General features: G+C 39.6%; 1 protein-coding gene across 2 annotated transcripts in view; it reads left to right on the forward strand.

The window, feature by feature from the left end:
• Positions 1 to 18,873, forward strand: part of NPSR1 (neuropeptide S receptor 1) — a 118,308-nt gene that overhangs the window by 73,487 nt on the left and 25,948 nt on the right. The window lies entirely within an intron of this gene.

Raw genomic sequence — 18,873 nt, forward strand, 5'->3', positions numbered from 1 at the left:
TAGAAATACATGCTCGCATAGGTATTGCTGTGACTGTAATGAAGAGAGAAAATAGAAAGAACATCTCCTAACTTCTATAGTAGCTTACATAGAAACAGGAAAATTGTTCTGTAAACATATGCAGCTATACAGTCCATATTATGGTATAAATACCAAATCCTAAGGAATTACTCGAGAATTGACATTAAAAAGACAAGGTGGTAATTTAAAAAGTGGTGTAAAGATACTTGTATCATTGCCACCTTTTTCAGTTGCTCCCAGAAAGCTGAAGGCCTTGGTCCTTATCAGCTGCACTCATTTTGTTTACTGTTTGGTAAAAAACCAATACACTGAGAATCTGCTACTAGAGGGCAATGCAAGCATATAGGTGGAAATGGACCCTGATAAAGCAAGGAGTGCTGCTTTATTTCTGTGCTGCTTCTAACAGCCCAGAGAGAGCATGACTGTGAAACTAAAACCAACTGGCTCAGTCACTGACTTCTAGGGGGATGTTGGATTAGATGACTGAAGGCAGAGACTACCAGCTGATTTTTCCAGTTAAACACACCAAATGAGTGCATCTAACCGTGCAACTACAAGAGCTAAACATGAACAAATTTTGTCCTTTTCTTTCCTCTACACCAAAACCAGTAGGGCACTGACTACTTTAATGGACTGTGCCTGTCCTTCAATAATTTTCTTCACTGTTCTATGTAACTTGAAGGAATGAAAATGACTTGTTACTCCATGATCTGTAGAAAAGCTTAATATAATAACGCTGTTACCAAAATTAACATGTAGAACGTTATTAACAGATAATGGTCTCTGTTCCAGCTTTTTATCTGGAAAATTATACTTGGAATGTTTCTGCACTTTAGAGAAATACATACAAATTCATCAGTTTTACAAGTAGCTTAGACATTACAGTGATTATGAGCATTGGAAGTTAATTACACAGAGCTAATTAGCGGCTAAATCAGCAAGTCACCTTAATGGAGGTGGACTGTTGGCAGCCAAAAAGTCTATAGAGTTCCCAGTTATACTGGAAAACTTGCCTATCTTGCCAGCTGGATCTTGGCTGGAACTTGCCAACATGATTTACGCAATTGTCCACCTAAGACACAGAAATTTAATGCACAAAACTGAACTAATTCCCAGAAATCTGTCTTCCTCCTCTTTCCACATTAATTGTCTGTTAATTTGTAGGAAAAATATGAAGGCTGAAGAAAGGTTTTCATCATCCTACCTGCAGAAAAGAAAACTTTGAGGAAGTTACAATTTTATGCAGAATTAATTGTTAAATTGAAATGAAAACATGTGCATTTCATTATGTCCTAAAACCTCTTGAAAGTGTAATTAATGTAAGGAAACTGTCTCTGCTAATAGATCATCTGTGTTCTGCACTGCATGTTGTCATCACTGCTGAAAAAGGTTTGTCAAGATTAGGAAGAAAGAGTATAATTTGTTAATATTCCCTCAGGCACAGACACTGAAATTTTACAGAATGCACAATGGCATCCAAATTCCCCCCTTTAGCAAGCAGCTTGATTCCCAAACACCTAGCTGGAAGTCTAAGAACTCTGCAAAATCACCTGACAGTACACGTGACTTGATAAACAGGGAAATAAATAGATTACATCCACCTTCCCACCATAGGCTACAGAAACTATAACATTTAGGGCAACTTTCATTTTGCATTCACAGAATAAATTTGATTCAATTTACCAAGAGCAAAAATGGTCTCTGAGAGTAACACAGCAAAATTAGTATTGCTTATTCAATGCATCCCATGAAACTATGTGAATAAGAAAATTTGTTGCATGGCTACATTAGTTGCCTGGAAAATAAGAAATAATTTTTCCATCCTGATTCTACCAAGAAGACTAATTCAGTAAAAGGAAGCAACATGGGACTTACTTTAAGTTAGGTATGTATTAGTGTGCTCCTGTGTCAGCATGAGGCAAAACAGATTTGATAGCCATTGCCATTCCTGGTGGATTTTAATAATGTCTAGGAGAAACTCAAATGCTTTGAACTTTTACTCAGATTTGAAGATGAGTCATAGTTCCCTAGTTTGTAATATGCAACTTGGACATGGTGCTGTACAATTCCAGCTTGATACTGTGAATCATCTTTTACTACACTCTAAGATTTCTTATGTAAAGTGCCATGAATATCTCTGTATGTCTGTATGTATTCATTTATCTCTGCATAAATGGTTAGTCAAAACATAGTTTCTGTTTTCCCAAAGAAAATATCCAATACATGAATCCCTCTTAAAATGCATTTTCTACCAAAGCAGTCCTGAAGTAGATGGGGTAAAAAGTGGAATATCCTCAGAAGGTAGGAAAGGAAACTGGAAGTGAACTTCAGCATCAAAACTGAGAGACAGAAAGAAGCTTTATGTGAAGGAGATATATTTTTTAGGGCTATCAGTGTCTCTATTTCAGTGTTTGGTGAGGCAGCCAAAGGAAAATGCTTACAGAAAACAGAGTAGATTTCATGTTTCAGAGGTGAAATCATGAAGCAAGAGGTCTATCATAGAAAACTTAGTATCCTGAAAATACTTTGCTCCTGCCCAGTCTAGAAGTGTAGGAACACTGAATTTGGGACTAGTGCTCAAACAGTCCATGGAGCTATGCTACTTCCCTGTGAGGTCTAAAGCAAAAAAAAACTTTTTTTGGGTGCAATATTTACCTCCTTGAAAAGGTGGTACTATAAGAAAAAAAGGTAACCTTGGAGACCTGGCAGTAATCTTGGGGTCTAAGGCAGTTGTTGGATCACCTTTGCCTTCCAAAAGGCTTAGAGTCAAGCAAGTATATGAGGAAAAACAAAGAAGCAGCAGTGGATCAAATCTTGATGCAGTAACCAGAGGGTTTTAGGCCAGAATGAGGTACCCCAAAAAGCTGTCTGGGAGCTATTGTAGAGATGAGACATTTGGAGAATGCAGAAATGAGCTGTAGGTTTGCTAACAACAACTTCTGCTTTAGAATCAAATTCCCAACCAAATCCTAAGTGTCAGGGCTGGACACAGTGTTTGTGTTTGCTAAGACTCTATCCACTGGAGCTCACTGCAGTAGGAAACAGCAGCACTAGCACCATGAAAAAAAAAAAAAATGCAGTGTACCTTCCATTAGTGGCAATATAAAAATAATGAGCTATCCAAAATTGCTAGCAAGAGTCATCATCCCCTTAAAAACCCTGTAATGACTTTTATTTATAGAGCCTACTTTAATCTTACAAATACAGAAACAAAATGTCCATGATTCATGATTTGTAATTAATGGAATCACAACCCACCAGGCAGACATCCTTAAACCAGTGTTTTTCTGTCTGTTTTCTGTGAACAATGGTCTTCAGATCCCTTTCAGGTAGCAAAAATCACTCTGCAGCTTAAACCCAAGTACAGAGCTGAGGTTCACATGGGCAAGAAGAACTCACGGAAAAAGTATGTTATTTCCTTAAAGTACAGTACCTAAATGCTGTACTAAATTGTTCTGGGGAGGGGGACAGTTTGTGTGTTTGTCATACATAGCGACTCAGAATGCAATTTACAGAGCGCCTAGGGATATAAACTGTATCTTCCTCTGCAAATGCAAAACAGCAGACACTGTCTCTGCTTGTCAGTAGTTCCAGTACCACTTTTAATGTAGGGTATGGTCATGTGGCTTTTTTCATATTCCAATAGACCACCTGGGACCTGAGAATTTAGTAACAAAGATGATATGCCCTCATTTCAGCATCATCTCAATCACTTTAACACTCTGAAGCCAGATATATCCTTTCTTTAATTTGTTTTTTTTTTTTTTTAGTTTTAATATATTTTCAATAGATGTGTCGATTCTTGTACAAAGTCTTTGAGTATTTCCTTATATAGCCTTTAGGGACTTAACGGGCTTTAGTTCATAAATCCTCTTGCTTCTAAAGCAGGGGAAAAACTAACTACAACATGCATCTAAATATGCAATACAGTGTGTAATGATTATTCCTTTGCAGTGTATGTGTATGTTTAAATTCATAAGCAGGTACCAGACTTCTGTTAAGTCATCCTGGAGTGTTTCTGAATGCCATCACTACAGTTTGGTCCCCTGGATACCCCCAGAAAGGAAATAAGAAATATTAATATGACATCTTAGTGATAATCCTATCTCCCCAAATTCACCTCAGATCATGCAGTTTTAAACTAAAATGGAATCAGTTGTTCTGTTTGCTTTTCCTGGCTAATAAGTAATTTCTGAAAGGATTAAAAGTGATGAATGGACCTTCTATGCCCTACCTTTATCAAAGGCATTGTTTTCTCATTTCGAAAGACACGCACAGCCTAAACATGATTCCACTTACCCACCTACAGATTTCCACATAGGAGGTCCACATTTACCATTTCTGTTCTTTCAAAAGAAGCTGTCATTCCTTCATATCTTTGCATACAAGTCTTTTCCTGACTAGACTTCTGTGTGACTAATGAAAGCATTTCCTTTCAACTGCTTTTTTTTTTGCCAGTAGCTGTTTACCCCCACTTTTACCTGCAATATAATTTCTCTAACCCTGTGCTGAGACTTGCACTGTCACAGCTCTGCTGATATCAATAGGGCTGTGTGGAGATTATAAAGGTTTGTATGGGCAACACAGCACTTTTTAGGGCTGTAAGATAAAAATACAGGGTGGTCTGGGCACATATGCAGCCATGTGGCATTTGAAAGAAACAGCAAAAAGAACAACAAAATTCTAATCTTAATAACTTTTCTAGTCAGCTGAGTGAAATGCAGATTAGGTAAGTATCTTCAGACACCTTTGTTGTCTTACAGCTAGGTGGTTGACTGTGTAGGTGATAATTTACATTTGCAGGTCTTTGACCAAAGCAATTGTAATCTGTGACTTTCTCCACCTGAGGAAGTTACTGTTATTTGGAACATTCCACCTTTTGCTTTATACAACATCATTAATACTGAGATTAGCTCAGATGGTGAGAGTTTGGTGCTAAAAATACCAAGGTTGTGGATTTGATCTCCATATGGGCCATTCACTTAAGAGTTGGACTTGGTGATCTTGAGCAGGGAGGGTGGAGGGAAGATGCCCTGTTAGCTTCTTGTCATGTGTACAGAAGTAGGTCTGAAGAAAGCCCACATTTTTATATCAGTCCTGGGAAGAAAAATGGGACATAATTGTCACAGAGATATTTGGATTAAATCTCATGACTACATTCTTGCAGTATTCATTTTAGGGATTATTCATTTTAGGGATTATTCATGCCATCTCTTTAAGGCGCCTCACTGTATGTATGTAAGATACAAAGTCACCCTCCCCATGCTGAATTTATAGCCAATAGAGCAAAACACTCCAAGCAGCTTTATACTTGGGCTTAAGTTTCATGACTTGCACAGAGGATTCAATCCTTTACTTAGATCCCTTAAGTTGACTATACAAATCCCTCCAGTGCTCGTACATCATTAAATATGTCAGAATTACTATTCATTTTTGACAATTATGAACCTAAGCTTCCACTATTTCAATCAGACCTCAGAAGGCTCTCACTCAAATCCCATTCCCAAACACAAAGTTTTACAGAGAAGGTGTTTCTCAGAACCTTTCCATTTATTTATTTTTAAGCACAGCAAGGCATAGCAATGTTACCTGATGGAAAGTGCAGGATTATTTCTTTTGTGCTCAGATTTGTTTCTTAATTTCCATCTGTAATTTCTAGGCGCTGCCCAAAAGACAATTTGTTGATAGAATCACAGAATTGCTTAGGTTGGAAAAGATCAAGTTCAACCTAACACTGCCAACTCCATCACTAAATCATGTCCCTGGTGTATTGCATCTACATGCCTTTTAAATATTTTTAGTCATGGTGATTAACACCCTCCCCTAGGCAGCCTATTTCAATGCTTGACCAATGCTTCTTTTCTGTAAAGAAGTCTTTCCTAATATTCAAACTAAACTTCCCCTGGCACAACCTGAGGCCATTTTCTCTTGTTCTATTGCTTGATACTAGGGAGAATAGACTGCCCCCAACTTTCTACAAGTCCTTTCAGATATTGCAGAGACCTAAATGGGATATGTAACAAAAGTGTACTTTAAGTGACAAACATTACTCCAAACGTGTGCATTAACACTACAGCTTCATGACTATCCTCAAAGGAGAATCTTTAGGATTAGGTTAGGAAAGAACTTCGAGATTGTTGAGTTCAGTGCGTGTAAGTGCTGTGCCCAATTGTGTTGCTGGAAAGAACCACCTGAAATTATTGAAGGATGCAATGTGGATCTGATTCTGTTTTTGTGCACATGTAATACACACACACACCCACATCCACCCACACACATACCATAGCCCTGAAATTCAAAAGAGACTTGTAGGTAAGTCACACATTTCTCCACTCCTATTATGTTACCAGGCAGTAGCAAACAAGAAAGAAGAGTGAAGACCTGCTTAACAAGAACATGATCAGTCAAAATAGAATGAAAATTACATCTGGAAAAATCTTCAAACATTTCATTCAGATGTCAAACTTTTTTTCTAGTTCTTAAGGAACAAGGATAACAGCACTGAAAAGCAGAAGTGCTTGATATACCAGCTTATTAGAGGTTACTGATGACAAACAAAAGACATTTTTTCTTGCAAGACATTTTTACTTTCATTGTAAACTAGCAAAAGACAACAATAGACAAAACTTTATTCAAATATGCCAGAAACCTGCACACTAGAAAAGGAGAACAAGGGGCTGTCTACATGAGGAAACAGTTTGCTTTGAAATTGTGGGAACTTAAATGGCAAAAAAGAGATGTTTATTTGTTTCCTGAAAAAACACAAACAAAAGCCTGTATACATTTTGAGACAGTATTGGTTTTTTTGATGGACATTTTCTAGTCTTGATGGAAGAATTATTTCTACACATTTTCAGCTCCCATAGGCAGGGAGAAAATCAGGAGTTGATGCCACATGTGGAAAGGATGGTGAGCCCTCTTAGAAAATAGTTTTTCCATGCTGCAGATATAGGGACTGTATAATCACTGGTTTTCTAATATGTTATGGGAGTTCTGGAGTTACTACTATATTACTAGTAAGTCCAGAAAAAAAGTTTAAGCTATGTTAAATATGGTAATTTCAATGCTCATTATGAAACTGTCTCTCCAACAATATCTGGTAAGTCAGCTGAAATACAAGAAATGGCATTGACTGCTCAGTCATCTTTGTTTTAACGAAACATGCAAAACTTTTAGAAATCAAGGAGACATTCTCTCTTATTTAAACCCTTTTCCTAAGAACTGCAAGGTCACAGCTCTTTGCTCATTGAAGTAGGTAGCAGAGTCCCTCTAAAAGGGCTGAAAAGCAGAGTGGTTTTTTCCCTCATCCTTAGCATCCTTAGAATCTAGTGCCACTACTCCTGAGGACAACTTTGAACATAACCCTGGTGAAGTAAGAGTGTTTCAGTGTTTTTTTCTCTTTTGGAAAGGAGGATACCATGAACTCTTCTTCCATCTTTCATTCAGAGAATCAATATGAATTTTGATTCCATCTCATCCCTGTCGGAAGCACATGCAGGCACACAGCAAGCTCGACGCATTTTAAGTACTGAGCTTGTTAGATGGCACACTCCATTTGAATAATCCTCACAGTACTGGGAGCATGAGACCCATGAAGACTCTACTAACAGTACCAATCCACTCATGGAATCCATGCATCTCCCATCTCTGATGATCTGCTCTGATAAAATTTTATAGTGTTGTGTTACTCACATATCAAATAAGTTTCTTTGTGTCAAAGAGTTATCAGTGGCAAATCTCATTGCTCTAAAACAGAAACTTTAATAAAATTTTAATGCACAAAAAACTGCACAATGATAAAACTACCTACCTGAAATCTTTCCTTTGCCGAGGTCTCTAATCTAATATTAAGAAGTGACAACCACATCAGTTGCACATCCTAGGTTCTCTGAAGTGTCCTCTCATAATATGCTGTAAAATCTTCTCTCTCAAACACTGAAACTTCTTAGACAAACAAATCAGTAATGCATCCTGTGCCTTTACCATCTGGTTGTAAGTGCAGACCATCTCTAAGTCTCCCTGACTGAGAATGCAGATACTTACCAAACTTGCCAAGTTCAATAGGACACCACAACATGGTACTTATGTGCCACTTAAGTGCCTCCCAAATTCCCAGTTTGCCTTCTATGCAGTAAATAAACCAACTGGGTTTGTTCCAAATAGACCACCTTTTGCACCCCTCAGGTGTGTCTCAAAGGCACTTACATGTCTACCAAATGCTTGTTAAACAGGAAATTTTTGAGTAGTGTGGGCATGTAGTACCTCAGTTTACTGGGACCTGCTAGTAGAATGGGTGAGACAAGAGTCAGTGTTGGCCAACTTCTGAGGCCTTGGAGAAAATGGTTGATGGAAATCAGCATGGAATTGTTTTGCACTGTGTCCAGGGCAGTGAAAACTGTGTGTATATTGCATCAGGTATGGATTTTCTGCCAGTAGGGGCATTAAAATCATGTTTTGCAGTCTGAAGTTATCTTGCTGTAGGTGCATACCATGTCCAAAGGTGTGGAGCATGAAACAACTTGTATAATTAAAACTGAATTTCAGCCCTCTGCCTATTCACTTTTTCTTTTGGTTATTGCGGAGACATAAACTCCACCACTGAAAGTACAGTAATTTCACGATTATAAGCCTCACCATTTTGACTAAAATTTTGGTCCAAACCCGGAAGTGTAGCTTATAGTCAGGTGCGGATTATGTATGAACAAAGAATGAGAAGTTGCTGTTTTAGTTTGGAGGACAGTGTCTGCTAAGAAAGGCAGGAGCTTCTCTTTGAAATGGAGAATGTAAACCTCCTTCCTCCAAATTATTATAATTTTGAAATCAAGGGGCTTTCAGGCAAAAATATGGGAATTAGGAATAACAGTTCTTTACTAGGGAAATTAAAATAGAAATACAGTACTACTAAGAACAAACCCAAACCCTGACAAAGTCAGAGTACAACCTGACACCCCATCAGGCAGGGTGTTAGTAGCAGTCCCATTAAACGGTGGCTGCATCCTCTTGCAGTGACAGATGTGGTTTAGTTGAAGCAGTGCTCCTGTAGAAGGTGCAGTTTCCCTCCGGAGGTCCAGTGGTGATGTGGAGAAATCCAGTTTTCCTCTGGAGTCCAGTGGAGAAAGGGGCAACCTTAGTGTCCCAAAACCTCTGGTTTTACCGTGGTAAGAAATGTTGGGCTCTTCCCCCTGGCTGGAGCAACTTCCAACAGGACGCAGTAATTTTATCAGTCACACAGTGGGACTCAGTGGGCCATTAGCAGAAAATGACTCGCTGGCAGAAGGATGGGTTGTGAAAAGATAAAGAACAATGCCCCGCCTGGTTTCATGGATGGCCCATTAGCAGAGTATCTCCCACGGAGATAAGGATCACTGCCCCCACCAGCAACAGATGGTGATAGAATAGATACCTTTTATCACACTCTATTTTGTAACCCAAGACAGTTGCCAACACCCGACACCCGGACATGTGGCTTATAATCAGGTACGGCTTGTAATCGTGAAATTACTGTAACTTTTAAGTGCTCTTTTTGGAAGGAGCACTCACATTCCTATCTAGACCAGTTATCCAAACCAAATATCTACATTCAGAACTGGAAAGGGGGAATGGGGAGGGGAGCAATGAAGGAAATGAAGGCAGTACAGTTTACTCACTATTAAAGGAGAGTCCCTAATACACCAAAATACAATACACCAAAAGGGAAAGTAATTTCCATTTTAGGGGAAATTGTGAGCCAATAGAGAATTTGTTATTTGGGATAAAGACCTTGAGGCCAACTGAGAAAATAAATCGTATGTTGACAATTTGATAGAATGGTGCCTGTTGTCTGTGTGAATGTCTTAGATGTTCCAGAATATCCTGCATCCTTTTTAACTGCAATTTGGGGAAATATTTCTTAAGGCCACAAAACCTGGACCTTGTAGACAGTATAAAGTTAATGCTTAGTTTACAAAAGAACTAGGCAAGATAGAAAAAAGTTGAAGGTAACACCAACATCTACAAAAAATAAAAATGGTAAAAGAATTCCCCAGCATACTATAAGGATTAGCAATACTTACTCAACTGTTGAACTCTACAGCAAGTCTTGTTGCTCTTCTCTTTCTGGGGAAAGCTCCAGGTCACCTGCAAAGGTTCTGATTTTGAGAGAAAGCACATCCTCAGATGTGCTCCCAGTTCTTCAGGTGAAGGAGAAAACTCATAAGTCTGAACATAGCATTCATGGCTATTGCCATGCAAGGGATGACCTTAGGAGATGGGAAGATTACTTTTTAATGCAACCACAAAATAAAGCACTATACCACTTTCTTAGTGAATATCAGGATTATTTTTAAAATTGTTCCTTTATTATTCTACCTGGTAAAGCACACACAGCACATGGTCACAGAAAACACTCTTGCCCTCTGTGGCTTTCACAGGTCTTCCAGAACTCTCACCTTGGGAGCAGATTCACATTAGCAAGTGAGCCAAAGCACCTTTGCAGGACTGGGCATCTCCAGAGCCTCTGTGGTTTGGGAGAACACTCATTAATAAAAAGGAAATGGTTCAGGATGCTCTGAGAAGGTTCCTTCTGTAGGAGATGAGATTACTTCAGAAAGACTGTGTGTGCCACCTGCCTGTCATTGATCTTCCCAGCAAGCCATGCTCAGACTCCTGACTTCTTGAAGAAGAGTCAGAGTCAAACCAAACCATGGTGACTGTCAGGAGAGCACAAACTGTCAGCTGGAAAGCCACAACAGCAACTCCAGAAGATTGCATCTCATTATATTACAATGCATTAGAAATATTAAGGCACTTCAGCTTGTGTAGTTTAGAAATTATGAGCACAAAGGGCATTTACTTTTTAATAATGTTTTTATGAGCTGCCTGAGTGGCTTGCAAGCAGTTCAATATCCACTGCTGCATACCATTAATGCTGTATTTTCTAGAAGACTGCTTGGGAGACTCACAAGAAAGAAAATTACTGTGATCAAAGTCAAATTACAATACACAATTGCATTTCTGTGAGTCCTCTACCCATCTAGTACGAATAGACTGGAAAAAATCGATTCAACAAGATCATTGGAAAAACAAAGCTGTGCTTCTGAAACCGTGACCCTTCGAGTTATGCTTTTAAGTATTTCTGTGATCCACTTACACAGTTTATAATGTCAATGTGAATTTGAAAGGATCTGTAAAAGGAAATGATTTTGAGTTCTTCTATTGGACCTCTTTGTGTGCAGATACTATCACAAAGACTAATTGCTCAAGACTAATTTGATCATTCTGAAACGTCACAAATGAATGTACTCCTGCAAGATAGAGTTTTGCGTTTTCAACTCTGTTTCCAAGTCCTTAAACAGTCACTCAGTAGTATACCAAATACATTTTCAATATGAATGCTTTGGTAGGTTATCATTGTTTTCAGCTAACAGTATTTCCACAATACATTTTTTGTGCCTTGCAGAAAATGGTATTGAAATTATAGTGGTTATAAATTCTTCATATTGTTGAATATATGAAATCTGTTGATTATACTGTTTATACCTCAAAAAGATTATTTCTAACCTAAATAATTCTATGATTCCAAGATGTTTGTAAAAATACTCACATCCCTTTCTTGACCATTCATTGCTTCAGATATAGATAAACATACTTGGATATTCATTAATATTTTCCCACAGTTACATTTTCTGTGTGAATTGTAAGTAAACATAAAACTTCATATTCATTCATCATTTGGGAAGACATGCCAATTTCAGAAGTACTTTGCTAAGATGTTGACTGAGAGGATGAGGAAAAGGCACAAGTCAATTGATTTTAGCTTTCAAATTAGAGTAGTTGTTTACATTCTTTATAGTCAATCAATCTCAGTGAATTACCTTCGGGGAAAATCCAGATATCTGGTTATTAATCTCAAAGATGCTCAAGCATTTTTTGGTCAGGAGAAGAAGACATTTTTAAAAGACTAATGTCTTTCATGATTTTAGCACGCTGGAGTTTCAGTTTTGGGTTGTGATTGCAACCTTGACACAGCTTCTGGCTGACTGGCTTAGCCCTTAAACTAAAATTTAGATGAAATCCAAATACTTTTGACATTGGTGGGGAACTCTGACTCTGTTATAGCGAAGCTCTGTGTAGGTCTTGAAGGTTTTTTGTGCCCTCATATCAGTTTCAGGTTGAACCTTTGGGAACCCAGGGAAGGAGTGTCTACACCCAGTGCTGTCAGAGGGGTCTGTCTTGGCCACACTGACGACATCTGATGCACCAGCTTCATGCAGTGCCACAGTCCAGACATGGTCTGTGGGAGGCATAGGCACAGCCTTTATTCATATCAATGACATAGCTTGGGAAAACAGAGCAGCAGCATCTCTAAGCCTGGATGGAAAAACAATGGTCCATTAAGCAATGTTAAATGTTTAATCTTTTCACAAGTTACTTTCTTCAAAACACCACATTTTCCAAACAAGACAGAGTGCAAGAACAGGTGCGGTTTTATTCTTGTTACATGTAGTGAGGCACAGGGAAACATGAAGGGCAAGAGGTGAACTCAGGGTTTTCTACGGGGCTCCAGAGCAAAACCAGACATGAGGATGGTTTAGGCAGGTTATTTTGATGACCTTAGGAATGTTAGTTTGATAGCCTTTCCTGTGGCCCAGTGGTGGCCCTGAATATACTTTGTAGACATACTTGACAGTCAATGAAATGAGCCATGCATTTGCTACATCAGCAGCAGTCAGCTTTTGCTGTGCCAAGTTATGTCAGTTTATAGGAAGCCTTAATTCTTGTTTTGACAGCTACAGAATTGTTATGTGGTCCTGAAGGACTGATTATGGTTTTCCTATCTTCAGCCTGTTTCAGGCATTCAAATCCTAATGACAGTTGTGCTATTTTTGTTTTTGGTTTTGTTTTTAATAAAAGATGCTTGGCAGATAAATCCTTTGGGTCCAACATTTCACATTAAGGGGGGAAATGGATTTCTTTCTGAATTACTTGGAAAACATTACCTCTAAATTTTATGATTCCCTGATGGATATCCAGGCAGGATTGTCACCTGACATAGAGGACATTTATTTAACAGTTACTCTACATGGGAGTTTGACTTCTATTGTTAGATATAGGTAGGTGGGTGGAGTTTACTACCTGGCTTCCTCATGTGCCAGCAGTAAATGCTGAGAAACAGCATTGCACAAGTGTGATGCTGCCAACAGCATGGCTTTGATGACTACACTTTACTTGGAATCATCACTTGGGATCTCATTATCTACCATTAAAAGACATGACTTTAAAATTTTGACATCAAAAGTAAAAATACATCATTAGTACCTTTTAGTCAATCATCTATACTGCCGCACATCTAGTTGCGCTCAAACAGAAATTATTCTGGAAATAGCCTTTGCATGCACTAAAGTTTCACTAAGAAGATTAGGGTTTTTCTATTCCCCTCTTGCATATTAAAGCAGTGATATTCATTCACTTAGATTGTGTCACTAAATGTATTAGTGACACATTTGTGACACTGACAATAACACCGACACATTTCCTTCTACCCATCTTTGCATCTTTGTAGGAAGACACATCCAACATTTACACGTGGTAGTTCATCACCTGTCAATAAGTCCAACTCACGTTCATGTGTTTTACAGGTTCTCTGGAGAGTCACTTCCTTTAACTCCACTGGTTAGCAAATGTTTACACAGCATTAATAGGATTTATGGAATTCAGGTCAAAGATATCATGCCCTACAGAAACTTAGTTGCTTTATTAGGATTAAATGCTCAGAAGTCCATTTTGGCCATATTCAGGTCAATTTCAGGAGATCCAGACCACACGTAGTGAATTTTCAGACTGTTCTGTCATTGTAGCATATTTAATGGGAAACAGTTCAGTGTGCATTTGCCTATCTAACTTTTCCACATGATGATTTTGCATGGAAATTTGCCAATAACACTTACCAGTGCACTTTTGTTCATGCAATAAACAGCCACCAAGGGAGACAAAGCAGATACAAAAATGGAAATGAACACTATTCTACTATTCTGTAATGGAAAACCTAAGCATCAACAAAAATTGAGCTGCAGCATGCAATGTCACTGCTTGAGCACCATGGTAGTCTAATTTTCAGTTTGCTATGAGGGAAGAAAGAAGACTTTACCATTACTACTCCTACTTCAATTGAAGTATCTGCATCAACAATATCTGAGCCAGTTAAGGCAGCATTGGAAGAAGTATGGATAACCAATTACTATAGTGACCTGGGTGCCTGAACTACACCAACAGAAAATACTCCTAGGATAGTTCACATTTTTAGATGAGAATAATCATGCAGTTTCTGTTCTGACCAAGATATAAATCTGCAGTCCTTCAAGTACTTGAGGTAAAGAGTTGGCAAAAGGATCTGTATAGAGGATTCAGAAGAAATAGTAGAAGTGTCTATATACAAGATGTTGGGGAAGGAAAAAAATAAAAATGGAATTGTTTGGTACTTGGTATCTGAGATGGTAATTTTTTTCTGGAAAATGCTACAAATACAGGCACCACTTGAAATATATATAGCAGCGATGAATTACAAACTATGTGATTCCTTTTTTTTTTGAGGAGTCATCCTTGTTTTTCTGTGTTTAAGTAAGACAAATTGATCCACAGGAGTGTGCCTTCTGCATTTACACTGAAACACATTCTCTTTACACAGAATGAACCATTGAAAACTGCATGCAACAAAATATTTCATCTAGTAGACAGTGGTCTCATCTATGTGCAAGTTACACAAGATGGGAAGAGGAAACTTTGTTCTAGGGTTCAGAATTATCATCAAATCCATCTGCTCCCACATATTCTCCCTAAGGGCAACTGCCAATCCCAGACCATAGTATCCGTAGAGGTCTGAAGAAGGGGACATCTGAATGAAAATTACTTGCCTTTACTGTCCTGACTGGTCCATAATACATCCTGGTTTTACAAGAAAACAATTCTCCAGTCAGTTTTTAAACTTTATGGGAGGAACCAGTTTTTCTGAATAATGAGACCATTGCTTATGTGGTGACCAAGCACACCTTTTTGCCCACTCCCTGTATTTGATGTGCTGCTGCTGTTCCCGTTATCCTGCCCTGTTTTGGTGGGTGCCATGCTCTTTCTTGGCAGAACTGCTGGATCAGTCCAGCCCCCTCCAGATCTATACCCACAGCAATGGTGCAGTAGGGAATAATGGTAGGAAGAGATGTATTAATAAAGGCAAATTAAACAAAACCTCAGTGCCTTTCACAATAGCAGGGCATGTTGAATTTTAATTCCTAGAGACCTGATCTCCAGCTTTCTTGTAAGTGCTGTTTCTTAAGAGGTTGGTGTTGTGCCTCATCACATGAGAAGGTGCATCTCAGAGCAGAAATATAAGAAATGCAACAAATAAATTAGATGCTCACACAGTTCAACAACATTTCTTGTTAGCCTGGTTACTGAAGGTGTGATGAGCATAAGATAAAAGATTAATGAGCAGCACATTTAGTGTCTAAATCACTAATAAAATTTTGCACTAGGTACTTGTGTCTCTGGAGAGTATATTGCAATCCTTTGTCATAATTTGTAAGTTGGCTGCATTTTCCCTTCATGCTGCCTTGATCACTGGTACAAAGCACATTATTTACTTGGTGACCCTTATTTACTTGGTGACCCTATGTAAAATCTGCAGGACAAATCCTCGAGACATGAATGGTCACACTGAGAGAACCTGATCCTTTGCAGAGATGGGATAAGAAACACCCTCTGAAGCAGGCAGCTGAACAATCCTCTAAGAAAAGTTAGTCTGGTACTTTTTTGTACCAGATTGAAAAGACAAGAGATCTGAGGAGAGCATGAGGGCATTGAGTTTGTTGAGAATGTTTATATAATTATGTTTGTATAATTAAAGAGCATTGAGAAATCTGGCTAAATTTGGCCCACATGTGCAAGTGAGTGCATTGGCTTTGGTACACGTGTGTGTTGTGTTCAGAAGCATGTGCTTGGAGGCTCATGCCGAACTCTCCACAATAATTCTGAAATTCAGCACAGGGAACTCTTAAAACATTCTGCTGGGGGAAGGAGCTGAGGCTTCCAGCACAAAAAAAGCTGTGAAGTTTAAGCCTCATTTAAAAGCCTCTGCAGTCACCTAAAAAACCTCACTCAACAGTTCTCAAGGGAAAGGCAATTCTGAGTCTTTAAAGTTCCTGAAGTATTTAAGGCTATAGATATATTTGTAGGTAATGACACATGGTGCGTAGAGACCTGTAGCATGAAAAAGATGGAGCTGATATCCATATTCTGTATTTCTGGAGAGGGATCTGCTTCTGCTGCATAAACTTTGCCATGGTTCCTGAGTCTGAGCACTGGCTGGCAGCTGCATGGTGTAGGATGTGAGGAGGGCAACCCTGGAGAGTACTTTTGGGCCGAGCTGAGCAAAGGCTCATTCCCCTGTGGATCTCTATCACATGAGCCAGTGAGGTGGGGGCCACAGGTTAAAAACCGCACTCCTGATGCAAACTAAAAAGCTGACATGGGCATAAGCTGGAAGTATGTTGTCTGGGACTGCCACATTGATACCTGAAGGAAACCACCAGGAGGCTGTCCTGTTGTAATTCACTGTCCCATCTCCCACCACAGCTGCAGGATGCACCTCTAAAGCACTCTCCTGATGCATCGAAGATGGATAGGAAGATAGCCATGAGAAGAGGGAAAGGAGAGATACCTGAGGTGCTGTCCCTTCTCCCTCCCTTCCCTCTTCAGAGCACTGAGATTGGCAGGAGGGAGGGCAACCTCTGCACTCTCCCCCTCCTGAGGAATGCTGAACCCTCATTTAGCACCTGCTTGGCAGATGCTCAGACCATCAAAAGCAGGAGAATACCCTGAGGTGAAGCTCTCTTGATGTCTAATACTTTGAACCAATATATATTTCATTACTGTAGAAAGAGAGAATGTGAATCAATAATTCAGGTGTAAGGAAAGGGAAAGGAATAGATTGGAACCACTGCTGGAGGATGCATTTCACTTTTTGAAACACTTAAACTCCGTGCTTTTCTCAAAGACCACCTTAATTATATACCTACAGTCTTTTCAGTAAAGTCTTAAAGCCACTGTACTCATCAGAGGAACAATCATTCCTTACTCGATCACCTTTATCAATGAACAACAATTAACGTAATGTTTCAAATGACAGACTTCCTTTCAGAGATTGTCTCTGATCCAGCCTATCTCTGGAGACAGGGAAAGAGAGAAGAGAGAAAATGGGGCTGGGAAATGTGAGAATAAATAGTAAACCAGTATTAATTGAACAGTAATCATAAGGAGGGGGGCAGCGTAGTTACACTAATTGAATTTTGAACTGAACCTTAAAGAAGAAGATAAATGAAAGAAAAAATGAGGAGATAAAGGATTATTGATGAGAAAAAAATAACCCTGATTTTCCAGTGAAGCAAAACAGGTTTTTCGGTAAAACAATTTTCTGAAGCATTAAGCTGAAATCTCAATTGCCAACTAGAAATATCTGGAATTTCTGGAATTTCACAGGATTTAGAAGAAAACTGTTTTGCAAAACACATGCCTACTTGGAAATACTGTCCCAAACGGTTTATTCTCAAAATATTCTTTCGACAATTGTTGAAATACCTTGTTTCTAAAGGCATAAATTTCAAATCAAAATCTTCTGTTATGGGAGTTAAAATACCTTTATCACACTAAACTTTAGAGATGGTTTTTGAATGTATAAAATGGTGGCAGCAAAATGAAACACTTTACTTCATCACTTCAATTTTTTTAAAATAAAGATTGAAACTCTTTTTTCATATTGCTTGGTTTTGTCCCAAAAAATTTCATGAAAAATTTTCCTAACCTGTTTTCTCCCTTTGTGGAAAGCTGTGCAAGAAGAGCAAAATATCTTGTTACTTGAAGTGGCAGGACATTGGACTGGTACACATTTTCTTCCATAGACTGCACTGAAAATATTTATCTTGTCCAAGTGGGAGAAGTTGGTTTTAAAGACAAAACTTTATATCACCCATATGTAAAACAGGAGTACCAGTTCTTGTAATCAATTTGTAAAATGTGCATCTCTGTGAGCACTCACTTGTTCAATAAGAAACAGAACAAAGGCTGGAATATCTCTTTAGATTTTCTTGTGGGAGGAAAAAAAGAAGAAGAAGAAGAAAGAAAAGATAGCCTGAGGTATATTTAATCTGGCAAATATAAAAGTACAGGCATAAGTAGGTTAACTTCAAGCAGACAAGGCAGAGTTAGTAATTACAGTAAATTCACGAATACAAGCCACACTGAGTATAAGCCGCATCTCTGGGTGTTGGCAAATATTTCGGTTTTTGTCCATAAATAAGCCGCACCCGAATATAAGCCGCTCTGTCGTTCGCAGCGAGGACCCGCGTGCAATTAGTAACAGAACCGCGGGAGGGCGGGGTTTACTGGCTGAGCTAAGGCTGTGCAGGCTTGGCCCGCTAGGGGCTGCTGACAGGGCCAGGTGGCCCAGCCCGGTGGGGCCGCTTGGGGCCACCCGCCGCTGCCACTGGGCTCGGTCACCCCGGGTCGGCGCTGCCCCGCGGTGGCAGGCAGGGACGGAGCTTCCCCCGCTCCTACGGCAGCAGCGGAGGGCGGGGACGGAGCTTTCCCGCGCCCGTGGCGCCGGTGGCGGGCAGGGACGGAGCTTTCCCGCGCCCGTGGCGCCGGCAGCGGGCGCAGACAAAGCATCCCGCCTCCTCCCCGAGCCGCGGCAATGGCTGCGCGGGGCTCCCGTCAGCTCCCCGGGCCGCGGCAATGGCGGTGCGCACTTCCCCCCCCTCCCCGGGCCGTGGCAATGGCGGCGCGCACTTCCCTCCCCCTCCCCGGGCCACAGCAATGGCTGCGCGCACT

The sequence above is a fragment of the Catharus ustulatus genome, chromosome 1 (assembly GCF_009819885.2).
Source record: "Catharus ustulatus isolate bCatUst1 chromosome 1, bCatUst1.pri.v2, whole genome shotgun sequence".
NCBI classification, from domain to species: Eukaryota; Metazoa; Chordata; class Aves; order Passeriformes; family Turdidae; genus Catharus; species Catharus ustulatus.